The sequence below is a fragment of the Excalfactoria chinensis genome, chromosome 3 (genome assembly GCF_039878825.1).
Source record: "Excalfactoria chinensis isolate bCotChi1 chromosome 3, bCotChi1.hap2, whole genome shotgun sequence".
Lineage (NCBI taxonomy): Eukaryota > Metazoa > Chordata > Aves > Galliformes > Phasianidae > Excalfactoria > Excalfactoria chinensis.
Genome location: NC_092827.1, coordinates 11,023,671 through 11,042,784, shown reverse-complemented (window position 1 = coordinate 11,042,784; position 19,114 = coordinate 11,023,671).

Sequence of the window (19,114 nt, the reverse complement as noted above, 5' to 3'; positions counted from 1 at the left end):
AAGGAAAAGCAAAATAAAATAAAACCACAAAATCCTTTCCTAATGATTTACTACATTTGTTATTTGTTCAGCAGACCAAGCAAAATCACCATTGTTCTCTCCTAGAAGTGAGGAGGGAACTTTCATGTTGTGTCAGGATGGAGACAGGTGATGTTCCACAATATTATAATACACTGAATTTGATCTTAAAACTACAGTTCATGCTGTAAAGAACAGGAAAGAATAGTTTTGGGTTATCTGGTGCCAGTGTGGTAAGAAGAGTGTCTGTTGGACTCACTATTTTTTCAGATGAAAAGTGACATAATGAATCTATAAAATAGACTTCTATATTACTGTGGATTTGCTTTCATACTGAAAAATCTGTTTCTTCCACTGATTCCATGGGTTTTTTTCTGTTTGTTTGGCTTTTTGTGTGTGTGTTTTGTTTGTTTTATCTTGATAAAAGAATAATTGATTGCAGTTAAGTAAGGCCCTATATATAAGCTCAGCAATTAATTATATCCTGATATTTTCTTACAGGCAAATAGCTAAACTAAACCACAGTTTAGTTTAAACTCACAGTGGAGAAGTGACAGAGAATATATCTTGTTCATGATAGGTTAAAGTCAGAGCTGGGACAGAGGCAAGTCACCATCTTGTGTGTATCCATGAAGGACTCTCAGAAGTGTCCCATCAGTGTCCAGATCTGGAACTGACATCATTTCTGCTACTACAAAAGGTAAAGGAATGAAATTAACACAGTTAGGTCTAAGGCAGAGTAAGGCATAATTTTGATTTTAGTAGTACATATTTATATGAATTTTATCAAGGCTTGATAATGACCAGAGTGCTTTACCGTAATATCTATTCAGTGGGTGTTTATAAGTGCTGGCACAGTATTCCAGTGAACATTTTCATTTGTTGAAAATGCAAATAAATAAATAGGGTGTCTCTTGAGAAGTGCTTTGCGTTCCTTAAAAGCTCTGGCTTAGAAAAGGAGATCATAAGGAGGTGTGAAAATTTAGCGCTGAGGTCTTAATTCTGCCATCGTTTCCAAGCCTGCACCACCTGTTCCCGGCAGCAAGCACTGCACCCTGGAGAACAGGAACAGAACAGGAATTAATGGAGCACCACAGATCCGTACCAAGTGAGGAGCACATAGATGTGCCTAGCACACTAATGGCACCACATAAATAAGTAACAATGATACCATCTCCCGAGGGGAGAGGTGTGTGGAGAGGATGTGATAAATAAAGGGCAAAATGCTGGCCTTTTACAGCCAATGCCAGGCTTTTCCTTGACATCAGCCAGACCTGAATTTTACTATAGCAGGATTTATTTCAGTGTTGACTTTCTCCTCAGTAACTGTGTGCTATTCTGAGAAAGCATCCTTGATAGTCAGAACAGGGAACATTTACTCACTTGAATAGATCCATTGATTTAATGCCCTAGGTTGCTACAGGGAATGTAACGTTAAAGGCAGCTGTGTGGCTTTAAATTCCAGTAGCATATTTTGACAGGTTTCAAGGAGCTGAAAGCAAAATTTCTTAAAGCAAAACAATATCTTCTGCAATGATGGAATTCCACTGTGGGAGCCTCCAAGGTAAACACACCACAAACATAGACAGAGGGAATCTTAGGGGAAGGCTTCAATACAGTCAGACCCTGTTCTTGAAGTTCATCCCTCGTGGTAGAGAAATAAGGATTTGATCGCCTATTCAAATAAATCCAGAGCAAAAATATTCATCAGAATCATCCTGCTTAATGAAAACTGAGTTCCCATCACCAGGCAGGAGTAATTAAAATGAAGAGATGGTTAATCTTACATCCGTCTTTCATTTCCCTACCAAATGATCTAGCTTTTGCTAACCTAAAATAACTGTGAGTTTTCTGATCTATAACAAGATGCTATAACCATCTTGCTGCCATAACAGGGGGAGCAGGGTGTAAGAAAATATTATCAGTAGTATAAATTTAAGATCATATGTGTAAAACTAATGACTATAATATAATTCTCTCACTTGAAATTATTGCAATATAAATTAAATGCATGTACTGAGGTTCAAAAGAATTAAAAAGCTCTCTACTGTTGAAAAAAAAAAGTCAAAATATATGTATAATGAGCTTCATTTGCATAATTAATTGATTCCAGCAGCTGTAAGTATAACCTGAGGCAACCCTCTGGAATTGCTGGATACAAAACGGGATCTGGTCCAACAAGAGGTTTTGAAAACGCACAGGTTCGTCAGTGGCAAAAGTCTTGTTTCCAGCCCTACAGCATGATTTCCATGTTCCCAGCTTGTTCCTATGACTGTGGCTCTGATGCATGAGAACTCAGTGAAGGCATCAAAAGCTCAGAGGACTGCAAGGACTGGACCAGAGCTGGGAACTGCAAAACATCTATGGGACAAACTGTGGCTCAGGAAAGAAGACAGACTTCCAGATCAGCATGGATAAAACGATGCAGCCACAGAGCTTGTTGTAAAGAGGATCAGAGTTAAAGGAACTATTATCGTGATCGTGAATGGGAGGTTCTATTTCATTCTCAGCTTTGGATAGATTGTGCCATTCTGCTTTCCCCAGTTCATGACTGCTCCTCCTACTGAAGAAAGATTTCCTTGTTTATGTACAGTCTCAGAATGCTGATGGAGGAAATCCCAGTTTTTAAGGGAAGTGAGAGACGTCCTGTTTTAGTTTTCCCAGTCTCCCCAGTTTCTAGCTGAGACAAATAAAATTATTTGTCAGGAGAGACTTTATACAAATCAAATATGTCCCATTAGCTGCTGTTAACTACCTGATAAAAGGCTGTATGCTACCATAAGTAAGAATTAATGATTTGTAACCAACCTTTAAACCACCTTATATTTCCACTGCACGATATAAATATTTTAGGCCCTAGTTTTCAACAGAAGTTAAATTTCTGTGTGAAAATTTTATTGTAAATTAGACAGCAATAAACCAATGCCGCAGCTTTCATGTAATTTCATATGTATAAGAAAAGTAGAAAAATATCCTGAAGTAATGATCTGAAAAAATCTGATAAGAATTTGTGCTGAAAGTCAGGATTCTTCTGAAGCTCTCATCCTGTGCTACACTGAATTATAGATGTACGTAAAACTTACAAGAGATTTAATATATTACGTTCACAGTATATATAGTAAGCGGTATTTTAAGTAGCAGCGTAAAAAGAGGAATATTAACAATACATCCTTGACTTTTTCAAGATAGGGGCAAGAATTAAAGCAAAGGACTTCAAAGCTAAGTTACGAATAATCTGTGAAGATATTTGGATTCTTGAAAAAATGCTCCTGTAATATAATATCCTATCCCTGAGAATACTTTTTCTTAAAATCCATCTTTGTCTTAGTTTTCACAGCCTCTTACATCATAGAACATCTTGAAATACTTTGCTGAAGGAATTATATGGTTTACAGTGTTATATATCTCAGTGCATCGTAAAAACATATCTGCCCTTCTTAATGAAGTAACTTTATTTAACATATAGAAAGTAAGCAGTAAATTTTAATGTATTAGAGCATAAAACAAGCATGGTCTTGGTTTTTGGTTCAAAAGCCTGTTGGGGAAGTATGCTGTCTCCAACAGCAACTGCCTTAGGCATGTACTACTGTTTATGTGAGAATATAAATAAAATATCTGACCAAATGATTATTGCTGTGGAAAATAAATTAAAAAAAAAATCTAAGAAAAATATCTGATTATATTTGTTCTTATAAAAATTCAAATCAATATTCACACAAATATGAAAAGCCAAAAAAAAATACCCCACTGTCCTTGGAAGAGACTGTATCAGGTCTTTATACGGCTGGGGTGGTCACATTTAAGAGTTATGCTCCTCAGATGAGTCCATCCCTCTTCAGCACCTACATCATGCTAAAACTACTGTGATTAGTAAATGTCTCTCAGACTTAAGTGAGATGTTCTTCACGTTAGTTGCTCTGAAAGTAATGCCTCCTATTGAGTTCCGTGGGAATAAGCGCAGATACAAAGAGCACAGTAACACTATTTGCTAGTGAAAGTTCTCAGCCACAAAACACTATTTCTAGCTATGCATTTCCACCAGCCATGAACAAGGGTCTCTGTGGCACACTTGAAAAAACTTGCACTAGCAGAGGTAACTCACGTTTTCCACTGCTGAAACACCACCACTGCCTCACTGTGCTCACTCCTCTGCTTGGTCTCCCTAAGTGTTCAGCAAACATTGATGAATGTCAATGGGCACCATTCTTTCTGCATGGAGGAATTCAGTGGTGCACCTTTGCTTCGTCCACACTTTCATATCAGATGCCATTTTGTCAGACTGCCACTCTGCTGCCATCTGTCACACCACAACAACATATAACAGAATATTGATGGGAAGGTTCAGCCTCTACTGCCAAACTACCAACATCCGCATCTGACATTGTGGGCCAACATAATAAAATAGGAGGCTTTACTTTTGGAGCAGCCCTCATAGATGTACATGTTATTTCTTATTTCTTTTCCTTGAAAATTTAAGCTCTTTTTTTTACACAAATACTCATTTTACATCTTTGTCTCCCCTTAAAATTAATTTCTGAGAAACCTGTCAACATTGACCACAAAAGTTATCACTAAGTTGAAATGCTAACGCCCACTGAAATGAGTAGGGGTCAATTTTGTCTCCGGATATGTTTATCTTGTTCTCTGTAGTATAAAAAAGACAACTCTACATCAGCTTCCAGCAGCTTCTGCTCAGTGCATATTCAGAAGCTCATTTTCGGAAGCATAAAAATTTGAAACATGTATCTTAAAAAATGAAAGCACGTGTGGTGCAAAATCTGAACCTGTCACGGGAAGGAGATAAATAGCTCAAATGGGCCAGATCTAGCCAATGAACAGAGTGTTTGACATCAGTGATTTATACTATTTCCCTTTCATGTTATAATAATTGTCACAAACTGAATTTATGTTGTGCCATTTCCTGTTCTAGCTGAAATCTTTGCTTCAAGAAAAAAGGTTTCAGAACTTTAATGCCTCTACTGTTCTTGGAAAGATAACAGTAAGTGGGACTATTTTATGATTTCATTGCTTGGTTATTCATGTTCTTTCTTTCTATAGCCTTCGGGGAGAACTAGAAGGAAGGGGCGAGACAAAGAATTGGCTTCCCATTGAGAACACAAAGAATTGGATTGTTGCTGCTGAAGGCAAAAAGTGAGGAGGGAAAAATGATGCTCCCCAAATTACCCCATAACAGGAAACCCTATAAATGTCTCCCATCCTTCTGCTAGATCTGCATGAATTTGCAGTGTGAGCAGCAGAAAGGGCAGATGTTGGATCAAAGAGAAAACATTTACCTAAACAAAGAAAAAGCACTCTCCCAGCTTCTTTATTCCCAGTGCATACCAGATTGCACATAGCCATTACTCGCTAAAAGAAAGGCAGAAGATTTCTATTAAGCATAGTGTTGCTTGATATCAGCAGAAGCAAATAGACAGTGAGCATGAGGAGGGAAATGAATGCCTGACGGGAATTCAGTCCGGAAGCCAGCAAGATATCATTAAGAATGTGTATGTTTCTTTGCAGTATCTAATGTGATAATACTGCCTTTATTGACATGTTGTGAGCCTTTCAGCTCTAAAGTGAAATTCTCTTTACTGTAGTGCACATTTCTGGGAATGAAATGCATTGGCTCATAAAACTCAGCAGTATGCTGAAACAAACAGTAAATAAGCTTTCCTAGATGCTCTCTTGTCACTATGGCAGAAAAGAACTATCAGAGTAAATTTACTATGTATTCTGTGGATTTGAGTTAAAGCAGAAGCTTACCCCAGCCATCATAATCTTGTAATGCTTAATTAATAAAACCATAAAATCTCAGCAAGAAATGCAACTATTATTCATTCAAACAGGACTGGGCTCCCAGGTCACCTATTTCTCCCCTTGTAGGGAAGCACACATTTCTCCTCTTTACAAAACAAGTCACAGAGACATCTCCAGCAGTATCTTTATTTAGATGGACTAGCTTAGACCAGGAAAGTATGAAAGTCCCCCATAGCCTTTAAACAGCATATTCCACTGCATACCTTTCTTTTTTAGTTCCACAATATAAGCAGGAATTGGGCATTTATGACAGTGATGGTGAGGAGAAGCCACTGCAAAAAAACCCCAAAAAGTTATGTGCCCAAAGGGACACACTGGCACAGCTTCTCTCTGAACAGAACATTGCAGGACTGGGGATGTCCAGGGATACAGGGGCAGGAGACCAGGTGAACTTTGGGTGCACCCAGTCTGCTCCCATCTGCAGAGCTAAGGTGCTGCCAGGACTAAGGTGCTAATGAAACAACCACCTCCAAGTCTGCTTCCCTGCCCTCCACGTCTGCCTTCAGAGGGAGGCATCCTTCTAACAGGCTATCTTCCTTCACCTGAATGAAGGGACAGAGGAGGCTGGTGGCTTTCTGGCAGGGGTTTTCCAGGCAGCAATGCATGCTGCAGTTGGAGATCTATGAGGGAAACACTGACCCCATCAGCTGTGCTCTGCAGAACTGTTCCACATATGGGTAGTAAATCGGATGCTTTAGGAGGACTTCAGATTTACTACGTGGTGAAGCCCATCTGCTCGGTGCATACATGGCATGTGTAATGTGTCCCATATACACACCTATAGCCAATCTGCCTGTAGTCACCATTCCTCAGGAATTTAGGGGATGCTCAGAAAGAAAGCTGGTTAGATTTCTGTTGCTCCAGGGGAGCTGCTGAACATATGGAAACACAGAATTGATGGACAAAGTTAAATACCACCAACAGAAAACTTCCAGCAATATGTTATGTGGGGCCCTATGGATACATTACAGTATTCCTACCCATAAAAGTTTCTATTTTCTTACAGTTTCTTTTGATTTCTCACAGTTTATCTAGGAAACAGACATCAGTGAATCACAGTCTTCAACCTTTTTATCTCTGAGAATAAGAAAGGAACGTTGAAAAGACAGAAGAAAATTTATGAAGCCAAGACTTTCTACCCCACCCCTCTACAAAAAGACCACATAATGACTGCCATTTGATTTTGTCTATAGTGATGCAGCTCAGCCCTAAACACACAGTGCTGTATTTATGCGAGTCATTCCACATATCTTACTCTTTTGATCCCAATGTTGTTCATTAAGTTTCCACAGCTTACTTCAGAAAATGCTCAAAACACCTTTTCTGATCATTCTCCTGACACCTCCCCCCCTTTTTATTTTTATTTTTTTTTTATTTTTTTATTTTTTATTATTTTTAATCTCAGCTGAACTGTGAATATGAGCAGAAGCAGTAGAATCAGGATTCTGCCTACACACTCTAGTTTCAAGCATTGACAAATCTAGTCACTTCTACTGGAATTACTTCAGAATGATACTGGAACAGAGGTAGGATACGTAGGTCAGAATTTTAAAGCTCAGCTCCCATTTCATCAATGGAGCTTATGTCATCTTTCCAGTGAGAGTAAGCTGCTAGGCATTATTTATATCAGGACTGTACTGAAAAGCTTTCGTGGCCTTAATGCTGCTCTGGAGGAATATTGCTGCAGAGAAAGGCTCCTCTGCTCTTGCACGAAGTTAAAAACTTCCCTCACTTTCAAATGCACAGCTAAATAAAATTTCTAGCTTTTCAGACACATCTTGCATTAACAGCTTACAGCAAAGATAATGAAATCTCGTTGCTGAATCCTTTACCCGACATAGATCGTTTTTATAGCTGCTTGAGACATCCATGCAAGGCAGAATTGTAAGAGATCTGCTCTACTCTGTTCTTCCTTCTAGACAAAGTGAAACGTGTTGCTGTTCTCTGAGGATGCAAAGCAGAGTTGAGAAAGGGTATTTGGGATTATGCTCACTCGAATATGGCAACTGGAACAACCTTTTACCTGCTTTGTGCCTTCCAGTTTGGACAAACAACTCAATTTTTTTGAAGCTTGCAACATAACCTCCTCATTATCACATTTGTTGAAACAGATGGGAAAACATTTGGAGGCACTGCTTAGAAAGCGGTGGTTTCTACAAAAAGAAAGTTGTATTTAAACACTGTTATTCAAGTTGTTGGGAAGGCAACAATGTCAGCTTCCCAAATCTGATACATTTGCATAATTTGTCTTTTGTTCTTCTGTTTTCTGCTTGCTGTTCACATTCCCTCCAAGCCCTCTGCAAACTCCCTGTGAAGGATGTTTCAGATAATAAGACTCACATACTGATGAAGTTCATGCATTTCACAAACCAGTTTTAATTCCCAATATCCATTTTGCAAGCTGTAGTTTACAGAAATTTTTTGTGGCTCCATTTGGGCTGGATTTCCATTTTCTGAAAGATAACTCTTCAGTTAAATAACCTCTTGAGTTTTACAATTATCCCACACTGTTTTATGTTTCTTTTGCTTTCCTGCCTCCTTTTTTTTCTTATACTTTATTCCTTTTTCATGCCTTCTGTGACTGTTAAGAGATACTCTAAGACTTTTAATTTCGTTTCTTTTTATTTTAAAGCTTCTTCTTTTTTAAATTTTATTATTATTATTATTATTATTTTGGTGAATGGGTAGGCAGCTGGTGTTCTGTGACAAGAGTGGTAATTTTCTTCCTGATGAATAGTTTATTTGAGGAAAAATGCAATTCTGGTTGTCCCAAAACTATTAACAAATTTAGGTCAAATTCATGAAATAGTTTTGGCTGGAAAAGCAACAACTTGATGTTGCAATTAGTAAAACTGCTGGATAGGGAATCAGCTACCTTTCATCTTCTGGTTTTGAAGCTCTCCCAGCTTTAATTTTCTGGATTTCCTCTTTTTAAGGGATGCTGAATGCACGTCTCGGCAGGCGGCTGTAATACGTAACATCTTGCAGCGCGTTCTCTGGGGCTGTGTCCCCAGACCCACCCTCATACACAACGCATTCTTGTTGACTCAGAGCATATTTAAATACTTAGTGGAAAAGGAATCTGCTCCAACAGGTGGGACTGAGGAAAACCCGGGTCAAAACTAAGTACAACCAGGTGGCCAAGAGCTCCATATTGGAGGGGGAAATGTGAGGTCAAGATTCCTGAGTGAGAGAAGGACTACATCCTGTTTAGACAGCCCAGGACCACTCTATAAAAACTCCCCCTGTGGTAGTTTTGAGATTTAAATCTTTGGCTTTCACTCGCCTTTTTGGACTATTTCATTGATAAAAATAAGTTCAATAATTCTCTTACATGTGAGATCATTCCAAGGCTGTTAAATGTTTATGTACCCTGTTCATGCACATTTCCTACAGCATATAAGAATAATTATATCTTATCTCATATATGATACATAATTTTACTGATTATCCAGAATTCCATGTCTACCAAGACATATGTTTGAAAAATATCTATGTAATATTAGAACAGACATTCATTTCATATAGTGGGTTAACATGATATAATTTGTCTTGTATCTGACAAACAACAATCTGTTTGGGCTTTGTTGGCTCATGCCTGGTGTTTTCATGGGACCAGAATATCAAATGGCTGAGACCCACTGCCCCTCACTTCTGACTGTATCCATCTTCTTTCTGTTGTTTTGTGTAGGCATTTCATGATCTTTTGTTTCTCTTTGTACAGCACCTTACTGAACTAAGCCCTTCTCTGACCTTGGCATGTCATAGTATGACTTCACTGGTAAAAAAGATAACATCAAAGGCTATGATCTAGGAAACAGCATACTCTGGCTATGTTCACAATGTGCTGACATTGGCCCTGAGTCCCCTATAGGTCCTGAGAACTGATCCTACATATGGAATACTTGTTTTCCTGTTTAAAGTACCTGAAGTAATGTGGAGCTGTGCTGATTTTATGCCATGAAACCAGCATTTGTTTTACACAGCCTTGGATGTGGCATGGTAGAGTATTTAAGGATGCAAAGCCTTCCTGGGTGGTTCTGCAAGACAGTTAAAGGTGGAAAGAGAAGGCATATAGCATACAGAAGATAGTTTCTGAACTGCTTGATGATGAAGACTTGAAGGGCTCTCTTGAAGAGAACTTTTGACACAGCTATGGCAGCAGGTGTACTAGCAGTGAAACAGTGGGGAAGATAACTTCTCCAGTGCTGGAACTTACTTTTTGGTCATATGTTACTTAGTGGTACTTAGCGTTAGGTGTTTGCATTGTAATAAATATTACTGTAGATTTTACACTTTATGATTTCAAATGTCCCTCCCCCACTGCTATATTCATCAAGGGGATTAAAATCAGTTGTACTTTGGTTATGGTTCTAGATCTGTTTCCACTTGAACAACTTGAGAGTGTTTCTTTGTTCTAAGATGGAATGTTTCCAAGCATTGTTAGTTTGAGATGTCAAAGAATTATTTTTCCAATGAAATATCTAAGCACTACACAGAAGTACCCAAAACAGTCCTTCGTCACCATTTAAATAGATGTATTAACTCTTTCATTTCCTTTAGGCCTTCACTCAACAGAAGTTTCAGTGTACAACTGTAAATAAAGAGATAGACCCATTCATCCTGATGGAGCTTCTGAGCATTTAAAGATGAGCACGAATATTATTGAACCAGAGCCCTAGGAAGCATTTCTGCACCAGAAAAAAAGCATTTGAAACCTGCAAATTAGCCCTATTTTGGCTTAGAAACAGGCAGTTCTTTCTATCTCTCTACCTTCATAATGTTTGTATAAAACTAAGTCTAGTTAATTAGATTTGTGTCTACTTACCTTGGGATAATTTGGACTGCCATGATGTCTGCGTAGTCATATGGAGTAGGGATGTGTAACTTCACTTTGGGTGCAGCTGTGCACTGCTGTCAACCACTGGGTTGGATGAGAGATAAAATGTCTTTGGAAGAGATCTGTAGCTGTGTCTGTAGAACTGCATGGTTGTGGTTCAGTCTGGTCAGTTTGTATAGCACATTTCTGAGAGCTACAGACCTTCTGACTTAGTCAGCATCATTTTAGGTGCTTCCCAGACTGTTGTGCACTTTTCTCTGTTGGCAGTATGCTGAACCTCAGCTCATAGGAAATGTGGAGCCCCAGGGTAGGAACATGTCCATAGCCTTGTTTCTTACTAGTACAAAGGAACTAAATGGTGGTGCCTCTTCTCCATGCTTACAGCAAAGACTCAGTGAGCAAAGCTAACTCACTGTGGCAGCCAGTAACTGCTGCTCTTGTTAATATCAAATCCGAAGTGCCAGGAGCACTCTGCCAGAACTGAAGACCTGGTTTCAATGCTCTTCTCATCCACTGAACAATCCTTCCATCAAATCCATATCTTTCCAATTTGGAGAGCAGGATGCTATGGGGACTGTGTCAAAGGCCTTACTGAAGTCCACGCAGGTTACATCAGTGGCTCTTTCCTTGTCCACTGACACAGTTATACCATCATAAAAAGCGACAAGGTTGGTGACTCAGGACCTGCACTTAGTGAAGCCATGATGGTTGTCCCATATCACCTCCTTCTCATTCATGTGCTTTAGCAGCATATCTTCCAGTAGGATCTGCTTCATGATCTTCCCATGCACAGAGGTGAGACTGACCGGTCAGTAGTTCCCTGGGTCATCTTTTCTACTCTTTAAAAATGGGTGAGATGTTGCCTTTTTTTTCCACCAGGGGTCTTTTTTCCATTCAACACCTTACCGCCATGACTTTTCAAATACCATTGACAGTGGTTTGGTGACTACATCAGTCAAATTTCTCAGGACTCTGGGATGTAACTCATCAGAGGTATTGTTCTGATTTCAATATATATATACCTCCCCAAAAGTGTTTAGCATATCCATGGTGATTTTTAAGAAGCAAACCAAGCTGATCTAAACAAACCATTCTCCACAGTGGTGAACCCAAGTGGTGCTCATGTCTTAGTGGTGTGATGAGCTAATTATGCCACTTGCATGCGGGGCTGCTGCAGAGGCCAATAGCTCCTTCAGGGATTTGTGAAAGAACACCCTTTGAGATGAGAGGATAAGGTTTACATGTGTCCTGTGTACAAATAATTTTAACAATTTTTCTCTGCACATTTTCTTTTATTTTTTACATCAAAGAAAACGATCAAATCCTGGGAAGCACAATATTAACGTCTGCTTTCAATAAAAGGTAAGTGCAGAAACAAAATGCAAATGAAAAAAAAAAAAAAGTCAAATCTTCCACAAATGTTCTGAGATCTGGTAAACATTTCATTTCTGGACTGTATAAAAATACAACAGCTGACAAAGACGTTCATTATGGGGAAGACTGACTGTGGAGAGCTGGGCAGAAATGTGAGTGAAAGGTTCTTATAAAGACTTCCAGTTTGTAAGCCTGTTGAACAAAACAAAATAGCATGGATGCTTCCACTTTGAAGTCAGCTAAATAGTGCATTTCTTTATCCAGGTATCTGGGATTTTGCATGATTGTAAAGCAGATGGTTTTTTGCCCATCTGTTTGGAAATTATACCCACCTTCAAAATCTTTAGGTTTAGAAGAAAGAATTTGGGGTTTTGTCACCCATCTCCCAACCCTCCGTGGCAGTGCTGCCATTCAGCATCTTCTGAAGACACTGGTGGAAGAAGGGGGATTTAATTTAATGTGTCTCGCTGGGGTTGCAGCTTATACTATACTGTGCTGAAGCACGTCATCCAGTTTTGTCCATGAGAAAGGCTACCCATGACTAGCGACGTGCAGATGAATGCACGCAGGCATGGGAGTAGCCCCAGTGCAGCTTAGGGGGCAAAAAGCCCACAGAGCGTATGTTTAGTGAACCATGTCACATTCTTGTTACAGGCTAAAAATTCCTAAGTAAAATGTGTAGACAAGCTTTGTGCAGGCGCCTATTTAAGGAAATTGTCTCTGAGTCCTGGAGCCATCTGTGATATAAAAGTGTACTGCATGGACTCCTTGAATAAAAGGATTCACTGCCAGGGCTTGTTGGAAGTCTCAGTCAGAGATGCTTTTCATACAGCAGACATATAGATCGTTCACATGATGAATCAGATTTACTAAGACCGTCTGCTGTTTGGAAGTGACTTCAGGCCTGAAGAATGTCTCAGCGGAGGCCTGATTTGATTCGGGGAGGGGAGCAGGGGTCACATGCTGCTGGAGTGGACTTGATGTTCGTCTGGGTCGACCTCTAGAAATAATAATAACAAGGAAGAATGAGTTCAAGGGCTGTAGGCCAGTGCCACTCGGAAACCAATTGCAGCTCTGTTGTGCACAGCACTGAGGTTTCCCTTGTAGGCTACACCACTGATTTAGCTGGTATGTTAATACATAAGTCTAAATTAAATCAGGCTTGTGTCAGTGCTGTCGAAGAGGCACATTCACTTAGCCCTGCAGTTTTATAAAATGCAAAGAAAGAAAACCATATGGCAGATTAGGGCAAATTGCTTTAAAATTGTGGCTGAGAGCCAAGGGAGGGAGAGTGAGCTTGAGAGAGCATTCATGTCTGTTTGAAATATGCCCACTTTCACTCCACTGCTTTACACCTTTGAGAGTGGAAGGCTTATTTACCTGTAACTTGAAAGGCACTACATATTCTACATCCTAATGAAAGTAATGTGTTGTGGGGGTTACAATAAAAAACTTCTTTTTCGTTTTTTTTTTTAATCGAGATTGGACTACCTTGTATTGCTGAAGGCTGAATAAAAGAGCTCAGTGCAAGCCCAGGAACATCAAAGTGGGAATGAACATGTGTAATAGCAACACTTAGTAGACAGTTCTGGCTATTATTACTGCACATATAGCACAACAGTGACTACAAGATTTATGCAGGAACTGAGATCATACAGCACTGAAAATAAATATATATAGTGATCTCTGCCCCAAAGATCTTTCAATGAAGATTTATTTTCTGAGCCATATGAAGCTGTAATAAGGAAATGAAACAGAACGGACAATAAATATATGGCATTTTGAAAACCTCTTTCATTTTAATATCCTAAAAAGCTGTCCTAGTATTTTCTCATTCAAAATAAAAGGAAAAATAAGTAAGTTTCATTTTCTTTCTAGGTGTTTGTTTTTGATCCAGTTCCAGTCAAGGGATCAGCCCTTTGTGGACCCTCCGTGGATGCTGGTAATGGTGAAGAGAGAAGCTTCAGAGGAGTTAATACAACATGGTGTGCTTACTGATACACCAAAATGTGCAGTGATCACAGGGGGCCTCTGGGTCCTCAGCAGTGCTCACCACCTTGGCCAGAGGTACCCTCCAAGTTGCCAGAATGCTTTTCCTCTCATCAACATCCTTGATTCTATGGATGAGGAGGCTTCTCCTCCTTGTCCAACAGGTCCTAACCCCTTCTCCCCCTGCAGCTTCAGGAGCTGTAAGTCTGGGTCACTGCAGGGTCTTTGTTGCTGAATCCTCCTGTCCTTTAACTGTGGTCAGGACTCTGCAGCCTGTGGGCCACCTGCACCAGCTGCCCCCCTACTGCCACAACACAGTGCAGCCATCCTACAAGCTACCCCCAAACCAGCACCCAGCTCTGTTCTCCAAGGCTCCCAAAACTCCCAGTCTAAGTGATGCAGTGCTCTTGGAGGCCTAGTTGCTTGCACTAGGCTGCACTGTGCCTGTGGAGTACCCAGCGCAGTGGTTTCCATGGCAACCCTCTGAGTGCATTTATAGTCTCTTACTTACAGCCGTCATTAGATTTAACATTCAAAGAGACATTGATTAAAACATGACATTCCTAACACACCCAAAAAGAAATAATAATCCATTTTGTACAAAACCCCATTATATGGCATAGACAAACTGGTTGATGGCCAAATTAGTTAATAGAAGTTTTCAGATGACATTGGGACAGACCACAAAAGAATCAATTCAGATAAAGACAAATGTCAAAGTAAACCTCTCATGAACATAGCACTGCAGGCTGAAGAAATGTGGTACATGGGTTCATCAGAGACATCTCAGGCAAAGTACCCAAATTTTACCCGGTGATCTCACTTAAAATTTCCCAGTGCTGATCTTGAAAAGCACTGAGGTGAAATGGAACCAACATGTTTCCCTAGCTGGGGAGGCAGCAGTAGTATCTTGGAGGTCCCTTTGCCCTCACTAATTCCAGTTCCTCAGGCAACTGAATCTTGCTGGTGACTTCACGTGGTGGGCTTTATTTTGTGACAGAAACTGCAGTGCAAACAGGATTTGAATTTCCAGCTTTGATTTCTGCTTCCTGCAAAAACTCTTTGTTCACCAGATGCAATCCCAGAACTTTTTGCTCTGAATCTATCACCCCACATTACCAGAATTGTTTTTCTTCTCTACTCCTGCCATTGGGCTCAAGATCTTCACTGTCAGATCCCAATATTTTGTTTTACAGTGGAAACAACATGGGGAGCTGGAAAGGATAGCAGAGATCTCACAGATGCAAGGCTTCCCTAGTCCAGGTGTGGTACAGAAGTGTGGATGAGAAACTCAGCGCTGAATGAGGAACATGACTAGCATCATGGTTCCACAGCTGAAAAAGTAAATGATAACATGTACATTTGTGGTACAATATATACTCAAAATAGCAGAATGATCATGGTACCAGAGCACTGTTCACTCCCAGTTCAACCCCTAATGACGTTCATTTCCATCTACATGCTGCTTCTGACTCACTTTGTGTACGTAGTACAGGTGAGAAATAGATGGAGTTCATGGAGCTGTAACATCATCTCGCACCCAAGCTGACACGTGTCTGCACAGATTTCCATCAGAGCAGAGTCACAAGTCTGGTTGGACTCTTACAGGGTCATTCAGCCTGCTGATTTTCAACTCTTTCCAACCTTAGTTCCAAATAACTTTTTTGGAATTAGGCCAAGGATCATCTAGTACAGCACTGCCATGATGGTTTTCATTTGTTTCTGAATAAAATACAGGTACCCTGAGAAAAATCTACACTGACTTTTATTTTTCCCCATTTTGTTTTCTTTCTTGCATGCCTGGAAATATATGTGTGTGCATTTATATTTAAAAGCTTTTGATGTTGTTTCAAAACAATTGTGAAATCACCTTGTGATGTCTTACAGATCACCAAATGGTACACAGATCACGGCTTGAGAAATATTCATCTACATTTGATGTCTATATTGGGAGGAGATGAACTGCACCTTAAGGCTATCTTTACACTAACAAATTAAATGTGGCCCGGAAATGGCCCTAGGCACTTGCTCTCAATCACCCCAAAAACAAAATTGCTAGAGCTAGAGCAGTTTCTGTCACAGCTTTGGTCTGCACCAGATACAGCTTTACCAAATAACTGCTAGGCCAGCATGGGTGAGGAAGCATTCACAGCACAAAGTTTCCACATGACTGCTCTGCTTTAGAGGGTAAGAAACTGCAGGCAAGGACACAGTCAGAGTAACTCAGTTTGGCCTCACAATGAGAGAATACGCCTGGTGCTGTTTCTTTTACCCATATATATTTTAGTTGACATGACAGAAAATTAAATGTGTTCTCTGAAGAGAAGCATGACTATCCAGGCTACTAATGTAGGCTTTCACTGTAATTATAGAGAGTAAAAATCTCCTTCTGAGGGTGATTCCTCCCAGACAAGGTTTGGGAGATGTAGAAATACTCTGGGAAGGAGCTACAAACACTCCCAGTGGTCACAGACATGAAACTAGATTTTCAAGTGGAATAAATTTCCATCACGTTGTATACATTTCAAACAGAAATAGTATAAAGGAGTTTTAGAAAGGAAGTGAATAACTGAAACAGAAGAGAGTATTTAGGAACACAATGCTATCAAGGCTACAATGATTTCCTGCATACATATTTTTTCTTTGATTTAAGCTGAAAGCTGTATGACTTGTCTCCATAGCAATGAAAGATAAACTTTATCTAAAAGACTGAATAAAAATGGATTTTAATCTTAACTGTGCTTAAGCATTCTCTGAAAGAAAAAAAAGGGGGGTAACAAACATCTGTATATACCACGTGATTCACTCTTTCAAGTGTTAGTTGTTTACAGCTGTCTATCCATTTGTTCATTGAACAGTGCAGTAGCATCTCCATGATCAGCTGTTCCTCAAGGTGCTGTCATAAATAGCTACAAGTAAATAGTAACCTGTGTCTTTTCTCTTTGTGATCTGCTCAGCTAATGATGCAGTTGGTCCTTAACTTGGATATTTCCTTTGCAGAATTTTCTGTGATTGTACAAAACTGAGGGGAGAAAAAAAGGCAAGTCCATAACTCAATACTTGCTCAGACTTCCATCTGCTCCCAAATCACTGCTTTATATCCTGGATACATCTACTGTATTTCCTTTATTTTGTAATTGAGCAGAAAATAAGATTTACCCAATTGCGTGATTAGTCCTGTGTATAGCATGCACATAGTTCAAGAGCCCTTATCAAGTTTTGGAGCAGTTTATCTTGGAGAGTTCAAATGGTTACCATTCATTATGCTGCAGCTGTATTCTTCCAGAATACAAAGGATTCAAGAGTTTCAGTACAAACCAACACAGGATCTTTCTTGGTAAAGTAAGAGAACACTCTGTTGATATTTTCCAATGGAACTGAATGAGGAAAAGAAAACAGGACTTGGGCAGATGGTCAGGACAGGCTGAGTGCTGCGTATTCTGCTTCTGAACATCCGTCAGACACTGCCAGGCACAATCCCTGCTGAAAAATGGTGTTTCTGTGCTATTTTTCCAACACAATTTTTCCAACTTTAGAATTCTTGATCCAGCCTGTTGAAATGCCAAAACCCAAGCTGTGTAAGCCTTCCCACCTGCAGCAATGCATATCAGCTGAAGGTCATGTTTCTTCACCATGAGGATGGACATGAACAAGAGCTTCCACGACAGGGAGTGAACTCCAAAAAGATGGCGAATGCCCCATTGAGTTTAGAGATCATCTGGCATCTCAGCTGATCCAATCCTAAGAACTTTATGCTTGCAGAGCTTATTTTGCAACACCCATGAACAGTAGGTCTTGGTCCTTTCAGCAATGCTGCCTGCATGAATGAGTGCTTGGGTCAGGAGGGCTGTGAAAATGGGCTCAGCTGTGAAGTACCAACTCTGTTATTGCGATGAATGTCACCATTGGGAAATCATTGTCATAGGAGCCCGTAAGCCATGTCCCTCTATTATATGTGGTTTGAATATATTTGAATAAATTTAGGAAGCAGCAATTCATTTCAGCAGTAGGCAGTGCAACACAGGCAATAAACAATAATATTGTGCCTTTCAGACATATTAATTGTACTCAGTGAAGCACCAGCACTGCCAATCCTAGCAGTGCTGAGCTGCTTCCATTTTCACAAGGCCAGCCCACATGTGTAAAGGTGATGGAAATGCCATGTTAAACTCAGCATGCACCTTTTCCCCCTGGTTTCTCTCTGAGAGCAATCACTTGCTTTTTCTTATTGCATTCCTTCTTTCTTTTATGCCTGTTGTAGGCTGTCAGCAGGGCACTTGACCTCCCTTTGAGGGTGCAGGTATATGTGATTTCTTGTGCAGCTGGTGCCAATGCTGCATCATGGATCACTTGACAGAGGAAATCCTGAGAGCTGAACAGCTGCCACTACCTTTGCGAAAATCTGACACTGTCATCCCAAACTTTTAATCCCCTATCAGGGGACTCATAAATCCTACTCTCGTGTGCAGGCTAAGATAACATGCAGCACACTGGAGTTTGCTTGGTGAGCAAAGGGGCAAATACTTTGCAGGGAAGTGTACCACGGATGTAAAAGGCTGTGCACCACGTAATTTCACTGAAGCAATCTACACTTATCTGCCATGGTTCTGTCTGAAATAGTTTTGCACGTGGCTGTTATGAGAAAACATTTACTGAAAAGACTTGAAAAAAAGTGAATGTTTTTCTGTTTATTTCAGCCTGTTTATTTCCTGAATTTTCTATATAGTCAGCAGCGTGGTTTCCTAAACCCTCACAGAATTCTTTTTCCCTATTGTCTGTGTGGGTCTTTCACATAGAAACAGGAAAGAGGACTTTTCAAAAAAGTTTTTCAAAGCTTGTGAAATACAAACAACAAATTATTGTTGTTATTCTTGTCCTTCTTCCCCTCCATCCTACAGTCTATTAAGTTTTTTTATCACTCTACATCTGCAGAATTTGTCTGTTTTATCCACCATCCTGATAGAGCTGTCTAGGAGAAATTATGCCGGTATAATCTCCAGAGTAAACAGCTTTACTCTGCTGTAGGCATAGCTTTTCGGTTTAACTTAAACCTCTCCTTCAGAGCCATAAGCA